This window comes from Oreochromis aureus, linkage group 9 (genome assembly GCF_013358895.1).
Source record: "Oreochromis aureus strain Israel breed Guangdong linkage group 9, ZZ_aureus, whole genome shotgun sequence".
Lineage (NCBI taxonomy): Eukaryota > Metazoa > Chordata > Actinopteri > Cichliformes > Cichlidae > Oreochromis > Oreochromis aureus.
In genome coordinates, this window is record NC_052950.1 from 5,261,285 (window position 1) to 5,274,303 (window position 13,019).

General features: G+C 39.8%; 1 long non-coding RNA gene across 3 annotated transcripts in view; it reads left to right on the top strand.

Moving 5' to 3' along the window:
- The window catches only part of LOC120441757, a 29,107-nt gene extending 16,938 nt beyond the window's left edge, over positions 1-12,169 (top strand). Inside the window, exons 2-4 of one of the 3 annotated variants that reach the window (XR_005614251.1) lie at positions 9,752-10,308; positions 11,048-11,140; positions 11,354-12,169. This is a non-coding gene — a long non-coding RNA (uncharacterized LOC120441757). The other 2 variants (XR_005614250.1, XR_005614252.1) reach the window with 2 other exon arrangements.
- Positions 12,170-13,019: the final 850 nt, after the last annotated feature.

Here is a 13,019-nt window from a genome sequence, read left to right on the forward strand (position 1 = left end):
TTGTGCTTTTTCCAGGGGGAGATGATTGTGCAGCATACATCTTTAATTACTACAGAAAGAATTGGATGAACAAGGGTGAATCTACATCTACTGGCCAAGTGCTGATCAGCTCTTCATTCCAGAAAGTTATTGTTGCCTCTGCCTTTGTGATGTTCACTGCTTCTTGCTGTAGGAGGTTGCTGGAGCTGACTCATTATTTCCATACTGGCACCAGCTTTGGTAGTAGCCATCTTTTACTGAAGCTACTGCACAATCAGTGTGGATTATAGCTTTTTACTCATTTATAATTCCCACATGCATTAGTAGGATTGCAGCAGTTCCATATTGTCAGTCTCTGTATGCCTTGTTCCAGTGGCCTACTCTGAATTTATGTGTGTATCAGTAACACAATGTTTAATGAGACTAAGTAATTTATGGGTTTGAAGGTAAGCGAGAGAGCTCAGGCAAGTTCAAAGAGGTTCTGCCAGAGGAGAGGATATGTTATTGTCCAGTCCAGGAGGTGAGAAAAGTGTAAGTCGAATGACCTTACTTTTTTTCCAGCATGAGCTCTGAATGACGAAAGAGCACTGGGTTCCAGAGGTTCCCTGGAGGAAAGCAGACGGGGAGTTTTAGTGGCTTGCAAAAGTATTCGGCCCCCTTGAACTTTTCCACATTTTGTCACATTACAGCCACAAACATGAATCAATTTTATTGGAATTCCACGTGAAAGACCAATACAAAGTGGTATGCATGTGAGAAGTGGAATGAAAATCATACATGATTCCAAACATTTTTTACAAATAAATAACTGCAAAGTGGGGTGTGCGTAATTATTCAGCCCCCTGAGTCAATACTTTGTAGAACCACCTTTTGCTGCAATTACAGCTGCCAGTCTTTTAGGGTATGTCTCTACCAGCTTTGCACATCTACAGACTGAAATTCTTGCCCATTCTTCTTTGCAAAACAGCTCCAGCTCAGTCAGATTAGATGGACAGGGTTTGTGAACAGCAGTTTTCAGATCTTGCCACAGATTCTCGATTGGATTTAGATCTGGACTTTGACTGGGCCATTCTAACACATGGATATGTTTTGTTTTAAACCATTCCATTGTTGCCCTGGCTTTATGTTTAGGGTCGTTGTCCTGCTGGAAGGTGAACCTCCGCCCCAGTCTCAAGTCTTGTACAGACTCTAAGAGGTTTGCTTCCAAGATTGCCCTGTATTTGGCTCCATCCATCTTCCCATCAACTCTGACCAGCTTCCCTGTCCCTGCTGAAGAGAAGCACCCCCAGAGCATGATGCTGCCACCACCATATTTGACAGTGGGGATGGTGTGTTCAGAGTGATGTTCAGTGTTAGTTTTCCGCCACACATAGTGTTTTGCATTTTGGCCAAAAAGTTCCATTTTGGTCTCATCTGACCAGAGCACCTTCTTCCACATGTTTGCTGTGTCCCCCGCATGGCTTGTGGCAAACTGCAAACGGGACTTCTTATGGTTTTCTGTTAACAATGGCTTTCTTCTTGCCACTCTTCCATAAAGGCCAACTTTGTGCAGTGCACAACTAATAGTTGTCCTATGGACAGATTCCCCCACCTGAGCTGTAGATCTCTGCAGCTCGTCCAGAGTCACCATGGGCCTCTTGGCTGCATTTCTGATCAGCGCTCTCCTTGTTCGGCCTGTGAGTTTAGGTGAACGGCCTTCTCTTGGTAGGTTTACAGTTGTGCCATACTCCTTCCATTTCTGAATGATGGCTTGAACAGTGCTCCGTGGGATGTTCAATTCAATTCAATTCAATTTTATTTATATAGCGCCAAATCACAACAAAAGTCGCCTCAAGGCGCTTTATATTGTACAGTAGATAGCACAATAATAAATGCAGAGAAAACCCAACAATCATATGACCCCTATGAGCAAGCACTTTGGCGACAGTGGGAAGGAAAACTCCCTTTAACAGAAAGAAACCTCCGGCAGAACCAGGCTCAGGGAGGCGGCCATCTGCTGCGACCGGTTGGGGTGAAAGAAGAAAACAGGATAAAGACATGCTGTGGAAGAGAGACAGAGATTAATAACAGATATGATTCGATGCAGAGAGGTCTATTAACACATAGTGAGTGAGAAAGGTGACTGGAAGGGAAAACTCAATGCATCATGGGAATCCCCGGCAGCCTCACGTCTATTGCAGCATAACTAAGGGAGGATTCAGGGTCACCTGGTCCAGCCCTAACTATATGCTTTAGCAAAAGGAAAGTTTTAAGCCTAATCTTGAAAGTAGAGATAGTGTCTGTCTCCGAATCCAAACTGGAAGCTCTTCCACAGAAGAGGGGCCTGAAAACTGAAGGCTCTGCCTCCCATTCTACTTTTAAATACTCTAGGAACAACAAGTAAGCCTGCAGAGCGAGAGCGAAGTGCTCTAATGGGGTGATATGGTACTACAAGGTCATTAAGATAAGATGGGGCCTGATTATTTAAGACTTTGTATGTGAGGAGCAGGATTTTGAATTCAATTCTGGATTTAACAGGAAGCCAATGAAGGAAGCCAACACAGGAGAAATATGCTCTCTTTCTAGTCCCTGTCAGTACCCTTGCTGCAGCATTTTGGATCAGCTGAAGGCTTTTCAGTGAGTTTTAGGACATCCTGATAATAAAGAATTACAGTAGTCCAGCCTGGAAGTAATAAATGCATGAACTAGTTTTTCAGCATCACTCTGAGACAGGATATTTCTAATTTTAGAGATGTTGCGCAAATGGAAGAAAGCAGTCTTACATATTTGTTTAATATGTGCATTGAAGGACATGTCCTGGTCAAAATGACTCAAGGTTCTTCACAGCATTACTGGAGGCCAAGGTAATGCCATCCAGAGTAAGAATCTGCTTAGATACCATATTTCTAAGATTTTCAGGGCCGAGTACAATAACCTCAGTTTTATCTGAATTAAGAAGCAGAAAGTTAGCGGCCATCCAGGTCTTTATGTCTTTAAGACATTCCTGCAGTTTAACTAATTGGTGTGTGTTACCTGGCTTCATGGATAGATAGAGCTGCGTGTCATCTGCATAGCAGTGAAAATTTATGCTATGTCTTCTAATGATGCTGCCTAGGGGAAGCATGTACAATGTAAATAGAATTGGTCCTAGCACTGAACCCTGTGGAACACCATAATTGACCTTAGTGTGTGAAGAGGACTCTCCATTTACTTGAACAAATTGGAGTCTATTAGATAGATATGATACAAACCACTGCAGTGCAGTACCTGTAATACCTACAGCATGTTCTAATCGCTCTAATAGGATATTATGGTCAACAGTATCGAATGCAGCACTGAGGTCTAGCAGGACAAGCACAGAGATGAGTCCACTGTCAGAGGCCATAAGAAGATCATTTGTAACCTTCACTAAAGCTGTTTCTGTGCTGTGCTGAGCTCTGAAACCTGACTGAAACTCTTCAAATAAGCCATTCCTCTGCAGATGATCTGTTAGCTGTTTGACAACTACTCTTTCAAGGATTTTTGATATGAAAGGAAGGTTGGAGATTGGCCTATAATTAGCTAAGACAGCTGGGTCTAGAGATGGCTTTTTAAGTAAAGGTTTAACTACAGCCACCTTGAAGGCCTGTGGTACATAGCCGATTATTAGAGATAGGTTGATCATATTTAAGATCGAAGAATTAATTAATGGCAGGACTTCTTTGAGCAGTTTTGTAGGAATGGGGTCTAAAAGACACGTTGATGGTTTGGAGGAATTAATTATTGAAGTTAACTCAGAAAGATCAATTGGAGAAAAGAGTCTAACTTAACATCGATGGTACTAAAAGTAGCTGTAGATAATATTACATCTGTGGGATGATTATTGGTAATTTTTTCTCTAATGATAAAAATTTTATTTGTGAAGAAGTTCATGAAGTCATTACTAGTTAACGTTAAAGGGATTGTTGGCTCAGTAGAGCTCTGACTTTTGTCAGCCTGGCTACAGTGCTGAAGAGAAACCTAGGGTTGTTCTTATTTTCTTCAATCAGTGACGAATAGTAAGATGTTCTGGCTTTATGGAGGGCTTTCTTATAAAGTAGCAAACTATTTCTCCAGGCTAAATGATGATCCTCTAAATTTGTGACACGCCATTTCCTCTCCAGCTTACGAGTTATCTGCTTTAGGCTACGTGTTTGAGAATTATACCACGGAGTCAGGTACTCGGATTTGAGGCCTTAGTTTTCACAGGAGCTACAGTATCCAGAGTCAAACGTAGTGAGGAGGTAAAATTATTAACAAGATAATCGACCTCTGTTGGAGTAGCGTTCAAATAGCTGCTCTGCTCTATGTTGGTACAGGGCATTGAAGATGATAACAGTGGGTGGATTATATTCTTAAACTTAGTTACAGCACTTTCAGAAAGACATCTACTTTGATAAAGTCTACTCTCCACTGCTGTGTAATCAATTATTGTAAATGTAAATGTTATCAGGAAATGATCAGACAGCAGAGGGTTTTCAGGAAACACTGTTAAATGTTCAGTTTCTATGCCATATGTTAAAACAAGATCTAGAGTGTGATTAAAGTGGTGGGTGGGTTCTTTTACATTTTGAGAGAAGCCAATTGAGTCTAATAACAGATTAAATGCCATGTTGAGGCTGTCATTTTTAGCATCTACATGGATGTTAAAATCACCCACAATAATTATTTTATCTGAGCTGAGCACTAAATCAGATAAAAGTCTGAGAAATCAGAGAGAAACTCTGTGTAAGGCCCAGGTGGACGATATATGATAACAAGTAAGACTGGTTTCTGAGTTTTACAGCTGGGGTGGACGAGGCTAAGCATCAGGCTTTCAAATGAATTAAAAGTCTGTCTTGGTCTTTCGTTAATTAATAGACTGGTGTGAAAATTGCTGCCACACGCCCCCTCGGCCTGTGCTTCGGGATTTCTGGTAGTTAGAATGACTCGGGGTGTTGATTCATTTAAACTAACATACTCATCCTGCTGCAACCAGGTTTCTGTAAGGCAGAGTAAATCGATTTGTTGATCAATTATTAAGTCATGTACTAACAGAGACTTGGAGGAGAGAGACCTAATATTTAATAATCCACATTTCACTGTTTTACTCTTTGGTTCAGATGTGGATACTGTATTGTTCTTTCTTTGTGATTTTTTATGTTATGTTGTTTTTATGTTCAAGGCTTGAGAAATCTTTTTGTAGCCTAAGCCTGCTTTAAATTTCTCAATAACTTTATCCCTGACCTGTCTGGTGTGTTCTTTGGACTTCATGGTGTTGTTGCTCCCAATATTCTCTGAGACAACCTCTGAGGCCGTCACAGGGCAGTTGTGGAGCTTTTTTGCAAAGAAGAATGGGCAAGAATTTCAGTCTGTAGATGTGCAAAGCTGGTAGAGACATACCCTAAAAGACTGGCAGCTGTAATTGCAGCAAAAGGTGGTTCTACAAAGTATTGACTCAGGGGGCTGAATAATTACACACACCCCACTTTTCAGTTATTTATTTGTAAAAAATGTTTGGAATCATGTATGATTTCCGTTCCACTTTTCACGTGTACACCACTTTGTATTGGTCTTTCACGTGGAATTCCAATAAAATTGATTCATGTTTGTGGCTGTAATGTGACAAAATGTGGAAAAGTTCAAGGGGGCTGAATACTTTTGCAAGCCACTGTATAAGAGAGTTCTTAATGAGATAATGAAGGAGCGGAGCAGCGGAGCGGAGTCATCTGTAGATAGGAAAAAAACAAAACAAACAATGCTCCATATTAGTGAGCAGCTAAAACAGATTCTTAATCCTTAAAGAAGAATAGTAATTTTTTCTCATTTGAATCAATTTGGAGTGCTGTTAGAAGACAATGGCACAGGAGCTAACACTTTAATATTTGATTTGATGTCAAAAAGACTCCAAACTATAACACCAGCTCTGCATCTCCAGGCTCTGTTTCTCATAGGAAGAATTTTGCCTACACTTCTGATAAGATTGATCCTCTTCTGTGTGTGACTGACATCCAAACGTGAGTCGGATTTCTGTGTTGGGATTATTGATCCTGTATGTCTGATAAGGAATGGTCAGGATTTGGCTCAGCTCTGCCCAGCTGCTCAGCAAATGTCCAATAATGTGTAATTCCAAAGAGATTTCTGAATGATTTTAGGTAGTAGGAAGCAGCATTTTTAGCAGATGCAACATTTAGTCCTTGGAGAATGCTTTGAACTTTCAAACAGCATTTTTTTTTATACCATTTCTGCTACAAAAACCTGGTATGCAGAAATAAAAAATAGAATTAGCATAGAGTGAAAAAACACCACCACTTCAGTATGTGCTTTAAAAAGGTGTTTTGTTCAACCTCATATCACTCAAAGCCAACATGCTGGTCGTCCAACAGTGCTGTCGTGTCCTGTTGTGTTCTTTGCACTCTTAAAGAAAAAATATTGGAATAATTAGGGCAATTATTTTTTTCCCATAGAGCCGGGTAGGCTTGGATACCCTTAATAAATAAAACCATCATTTAAAAAAGTATTCAGTTAGGTCATCTTTGATTATGATTAAAATTAATTTGATTATCAGAAATGTGAGTGACAAATATGAAAAAAATAAGAAATCAAGAAGTAATGATAAATGTCTTCATAGCACTTTATATGGAGGAGCAGTTTGTGGCAGCTCTTCTCTGAATAAACCCTATGCGTCACCTGAGTGTCTCTAGGGCCTTGCACACACTCCCCAGCAATTTCTAACAAGAGTTCACCCTCATATCATAGACATATTGATTCTTCTGGAGCCTCCTGTCATTTATCTGAACTGCCATGCTGTTTTCAGAAACACAAGCGCTTATATTGTATTACTTGGTATAATCCTGATCATTGGTAATGAAATAAACTATCCATGTCTTTGCAAATTTATAATTTATAAACAAACAGAGTGTTTAGCTGAGATAGTTGAGCCTGACATGTGGATTCTGTGTGGTCCGCTGACAGCAAGCCCACCCCTGGTTTCTAGAAAGCACTGGACCTCTGATGTAGCTGCATCACAAACAGATTCCAAACAAATGCAAACTTGAACCAGTTCAGTTGAAAACTAAGAGACAGACTTAATCTTGTTGTCATTTTGACCCTGTTTTATTTCCATCTTGACGCAGTTGGTGCTGCCTCCTACACGCATTAATACAACTCTGCCGCAGCTGTCCTAACAACCCACCTACAAGAATTTTATTAGTGTTATCTCTAAAGTCTTTTGGGCAACAGTCACATTTGAGCTCAAAATGGCCCAGTTCTCAATCCCCTCACATGTGACACATATTGGATGTTTGTTATTCCATTTTGACCACACAGATATGTAACACATGGTACTAAGAGTGATCCCTGGTCAAGTGACCTAAATGCAACTTGCAGTTGCAAAACTCAAATCATAATTTGTCAGTGTTACCATGCCAATAAGTAATTATTACATCATTCACTCGAGGCACCTGGCACATTTTGACAGCTTGACTGAGCGAGCGTTAAGGACAAGGAGACAAATCAGAGGAAAAAGCAAATACATACAAGAGGCTGCCTTTTCCAGACACACCCCCATTCATTTTGAAAATATCACTTACATTTTTCAAACATGGAATGCCTATTCTGTTTACCTGAATACAGAGCACCCTTTAGAGGCTTTTTCACCCTGACAGGAATACAAATTCTTGGGGAAATACTGGTGCAGTGATGGCATCTGTGAGCAGGAGGACTTGTGTGTATGACCATATGTGTCTACAATACAACCAATGTAAGGCAGGCAGCCAAGCTAGGGCAGTGCTCAGCCCACAGCAGCTGTTTGGCAAAAAAGCAAAATGCCGCCATGAAGCAAATAAATAATCCATGCCTTTAATTAGCACCCCTACCACCACCGCCGCCTCCTCTTGGTCTCTTGCCTCTTTTTTTGATGTCGAGGGCCGGGTACAGGATTTAGTTTCAAAGAGAATATGAGAGCTGCCACCTCAAGAGTTCAAGGGTGAGCATAACCCAAAGTGCTTAGCGTGTTTGCATCCAACATGGAAGGAAAAAGTGTTGAGGACTGTCAAGTGTTGCAGAGGCAAAGTAGCAAGAGACAACAGCCTAAGGAGAAACGCATTGTAAATAATTTCAGCTGACAGCCTTGTGACAAATGATGGTGTTAACATTTTTATAGCCACAATGACACTGCTGCTGTGTGTTTGGGACTGAAAATCAGACCTAGTTTCTTGGTTGTCAGTAAAAGCAAAAAACAACACAAGAAGAAATATTATTATATATTATATATGACATAAAATGTTTGAGTTGAAATAGAATGTATTGATTTTTTTATTAGTGGTCATGAGAACGAGTTACATTTATTTTCTATGTCAAGCAGAGATGGGCAGTAACGCGTAACCTGATTATTTTTTTCAAGTAATGAGGAAAGTAAGGGATTACTATTGCAATAAAGTAATTAGATTACTATTGCGTTACTGTGTTACTAATCCGTGATTTTGTTTGTCTCATGACAATCACATACGAGTGTGTGATGTCCGTGGGAGCAACAGATGTGTGCAGATCAACAATAGATAATTTGGAGTGCGGGAGACAGTACGACCATGTAGCGTTAAAAGCTTGGAAGTACTGACATTACTTTGAGTTTGATTTGACCTAAGTGCCTTCTTGGAGACTGCATCATCTCAATCCAGTATTCTCTGGGTGAAATTCCCAGGCTGGTGTTGTCGGTTTTCTATTAAATTGTGAAGAGTATCCATTCTTCCCCACCTCGTGCTGCCACATTAGCTTAATCATTCTCAACCACCCTTGGAACCATTTTGACTTTTGGGACTTCCAGACCATAGTCAGCATAGATGTTCCTGTATTCTATGCCAGCCACTTAGCTATGGGATTCCATGTATACCCTGCAGTGCCTGCTAGCATCTTGTACCCTGCTATTATGTGCTGTTGTCTCAGGGGCACACGTCTTTGCAGACTCTGCATCCTACATCACATCTTGCCTGGTGTGATAGACCCCAGCCTCTGTGGATCTTGTGCTCAGAGCTTGTTCCTGTGCTACTATGATTAGTGCCTCTGTGCTGTCTTTCAGTCCAGCTTTCTCCAGTCACTGGTAGGATTTCCCAAGGTCAGCCACTTCTTCTACCTGCTGGTAGTAGATGGTGTAAAGAGATCTTCCATGATGGTTCCTGTTCTTGCTCCTTTTTTTCTGCTGCCTGAGGTATTCATGAAACACATTATCAGTTGTTTACAGCTTCCTGATGTAATCATGGATGTTTGTTTTTTTTGTTCATCCTGGATAGTGATGCTCCAGAGACTCACCCTCCTCTGTTGTTCTCTCTCCCAGAAACTTTCCTCATGTAAATACTTCAGTGTTTCAAAATTTGTGCTGCTTGTGCACAATAAAGATTCTCAGTTTGCACTAATTATTCACTGCCTAGTCCTGAGTTAGAGTCTGCTATATATTTTTGATGCTTGCTGCATGACAGTATAGTATAATACAGTATTTCTAACTGTTTGATTAGTGACATTCTCACCAGTGGTATACTAGAAGTCATTATCTAGGGCTCTGGGATTGCTCATCCTTTCATTCTTTGCACACATAAGAGCAGGTACCTTTTAACTGGCAGAACCAAGCCTCCCCCAACCTCAACCAGTCAGGGCAGCCATTTTGCCACGACTGGCTGGGGGTGGGAGTTTGTATTTTGTTTGCAGTTTTTAAAATGCATATAAACATGTGCAAACACACTGATTTACTGAGCTTTTTCTTTTTGTTTTCTTCTCTTTCTTCTTTTTCATGATTGCCAACCAGTTGTGACAGATGGCTGCCCTCCCTGAGCCTGGTTCTTCCTGTTAGAAGATAGTTTTTCCTTCCCACTGCCACAAAGTGTTTCCTCATAAGGGTTGTGAATTGGCATTATATACATTAACCTGAATTTAAATCGAATTGAACTGAAAATGGTTTAAGTATAAGTACGCAGGAAAAAAATATGCCAATTCAAAATATGAATGTTCTGAATACATATTAACATATCAATGGTGGCTATATGGCAACTGAAAAGAGACTGTATGTTATTTTCAGCATAACACACTGGGAGAGACTGAACATTTTTTAGCAGTAATTCACAGTAAAGTATAAAAAGGATTTGATTAACAGTGTTACATAACGAATGCTAATCTGCAGTCATTTAGAAATTAGTTACATTTTTATTTGATATATCACTTGAACTCTTTTGATTAGCAACCTTACACAAGTGAAGCAAATTCTTCAGTCAGGCACTTCTACAGAATACAAATTGACACACTGCAACGCCTCCAGACAGCAGGTTCATCATTTGAAGGGAGCAGACTTCTCCTGGCTGCACTTCAGTGAGTATTTATTTTTCCAATCCGTTCACAAATTAGCCATCAATTATCTGAAAATGAAATTAAAGTGATACATTTTCACAATCCACTATATATCAGAAAAGGATTTAAAAATATAGTCCCTCCCAGGAAATGACAAAATCAAGTCTGTGTCACATACTTTAGCTAAGAGCGATCACTGTATACAGAAGAAATGACAGGGCTTTTTAATTGAACGCTAGATAACGTGCCACCGTCTCTAAAATCCCTGGTGGCACAGAGATTTAGCTCCTTCTACTTGGATCCAAAACATATCCACCATTCCTCTCAGGATCCATTTCTCCGGGTCTCTCCATGTGTGAGTCTGCACCTGATTTATTATTCTAACTCGCCAGCGCCAACTCCTAGTCAGCTGCTCTAGAGGGAAGATTTGATGATCGATGGGAGCCCAGAGGTCACGCAAGGCTGAGGTGCCAAAGAGATGCTTGGTATTCAAGAGACCCACTTAAACCACATTGATACTTGTGAAATTTGTGAGGGACCTGTAATAGCCTCTGATGGTGAAGAGAGATTCTGTTCTCACCTGTCACTGAAATCACACAACATTACATTTACAGATGTTACCTCAAAAACAAAGTTACTGATCAGGGTTAAGGGTTTAAAAGTTCAATTTAATATTAACTAAACTGGAATGCTTTTACATATCATTTGTTTTAGGCTATAATTTTGCTCATTCAGGTGCATTGCATTCATTCTGTTTTAGATTGTGGAGAGGTGGGAGCCACCTCAGAGCAGCTTCCACCTTGAGTGAGGAAGTGGAACAGATTGCTATCACTTTTTTCATTTTGCAAATAAGGTTAGTGGCATGTTTTTAATGTGACGCTATTATCTGTATTTGTATTTGTCATACATTGTTACTTCAAAACTAAACACAATTTTTATTATTCCAATAGAATCTTTAAGTGACAAAATGTGATCACAGCAGGGTGTTATGTAAATTAATGTGTGTGTGTGTGTGTGTGTGTGTGTGTGTGTGTGTGTGTGTGTGTGTGTGTGTGTGTTTGTCCAGAGCAGGAGACATTGTGATGATGAACTTGAGGCTGAAGAACTCTAGAAAAAAATTGTAGCCAGTTTTCGTATGGTATGCAAAACCTCTAATTTTAGCTGTTTAGGTATAAAAAACATGATTTTCTTTTGTTGGTGTCATGTGGCACTTTTATTGTGTGAAAGATTCCTGACTGACTTGCTGTGCGGTGTTGTGTGTGACCGAAAGCCTGTAATTCAGGTCTGTGGTGCACATTGAGCAGGAAGCTAAACTGCAGATACAGCTGAATACCTCAGGATCTTCCAGAATCCCAGGACTCACGCAGAACCACTGAGGGAGCTTGATGATAAAGATGATGCAGAGATGTATGACAGCACTTCAGAAAGCAGTTCAGATTATGACAATGCATAAGTGCGTGTCACCAAAAGAGATGTGGATCTCTCTAAACATTCTCTATTTAATGCGATAATACATTTTACTTGCATTTTCAAGTGCACAAAAGACAGCAGTGCACTTTTCATTGGCTGTGACTGAGAACTGTTTGCAAGAGTGGCAGAGTTTATTATTTAAACTAGATAGTTACATCACTGCATTATAAGAAAAAAATAAACTCAGATAGTAGAGGCTTGTCTCATCACTGGTTTGCAAGGTTCAGTAAGAATTAAAACTGCACATGGTGTTTTGAGCTATATTTCTACAGGAATCTATTGCCAGTGTATATATTAGATTAGATGAAACTTTATTAATCCCTCGGGTGGGTTCCTCCGGGAAATTCAGTTTCCAGTAGCACAGCACCGACAGAAGTTGCATGTTACAGATACAATAAAGGGGAATGAGAGTAAGGATATAAGCATAAATATACCATATATACACATATATAAATACAGAATATATAATATGGATAAACAGGAATATTAACACTAGCACTGATGTGTTTCATCACAGTAAAGTCCTGTTGTTTAATGTAAAGCTCACCATGTTTAAGTGTGCAATTACTCATAAATAAGCTTAAATTCTAACAGGATGATCATTGTAGGGTGCCACTGAACCATTCTGTGTTTTGGAAAGCAATTACTTAATCCATTTAACCCGAGCTTCTCAATGAAATGTCAGAGTGATCCGATCGCCACCTCCACCTGCCGCATTTAAAAAACCTCTCTCTCTCTTGTTTCTTAATATTTCTCTTTGATTTCCCATCAAGGTTGTCTACTTTCCATTGGCCTAAAGACCATAATATATTGCTTTAATAATTACACTTTATCAACAAAAAAAAAATGGCTGCACAGACTCAGTTACCAGGTAAAAGAAAAGTTTAAGTTTAATTGGGCCCAATTTTTCATTTTTGTTGGTCTTACAAAGTGCTGTAATTTTATTACTGGAGTCAAGAATATTTCAAAAGAGTCCAGTATAAACCAGAACGAAAAACAACAATGTAATCCCAGAGGATAAATATTCCTGTAAATTGGCATTGTTTGCTGTTGCCGTTAAATAGCTTGTACTATTTTTCTTTCTGTTAGGACTGGCGTCATGCTGCTGTGCTGATACCAAATAAAAAGAGCTATTTTAGCAATGAACATTAGCTCATCTCTGTCACAGACTTACAGGCTTCTATGTCTAAAAGGTGAAGGCAATGCATTCTTTTTTTATGAGCTGACAGACGCTGCACTTGGCTGCTAAAAGATGGTTGTAT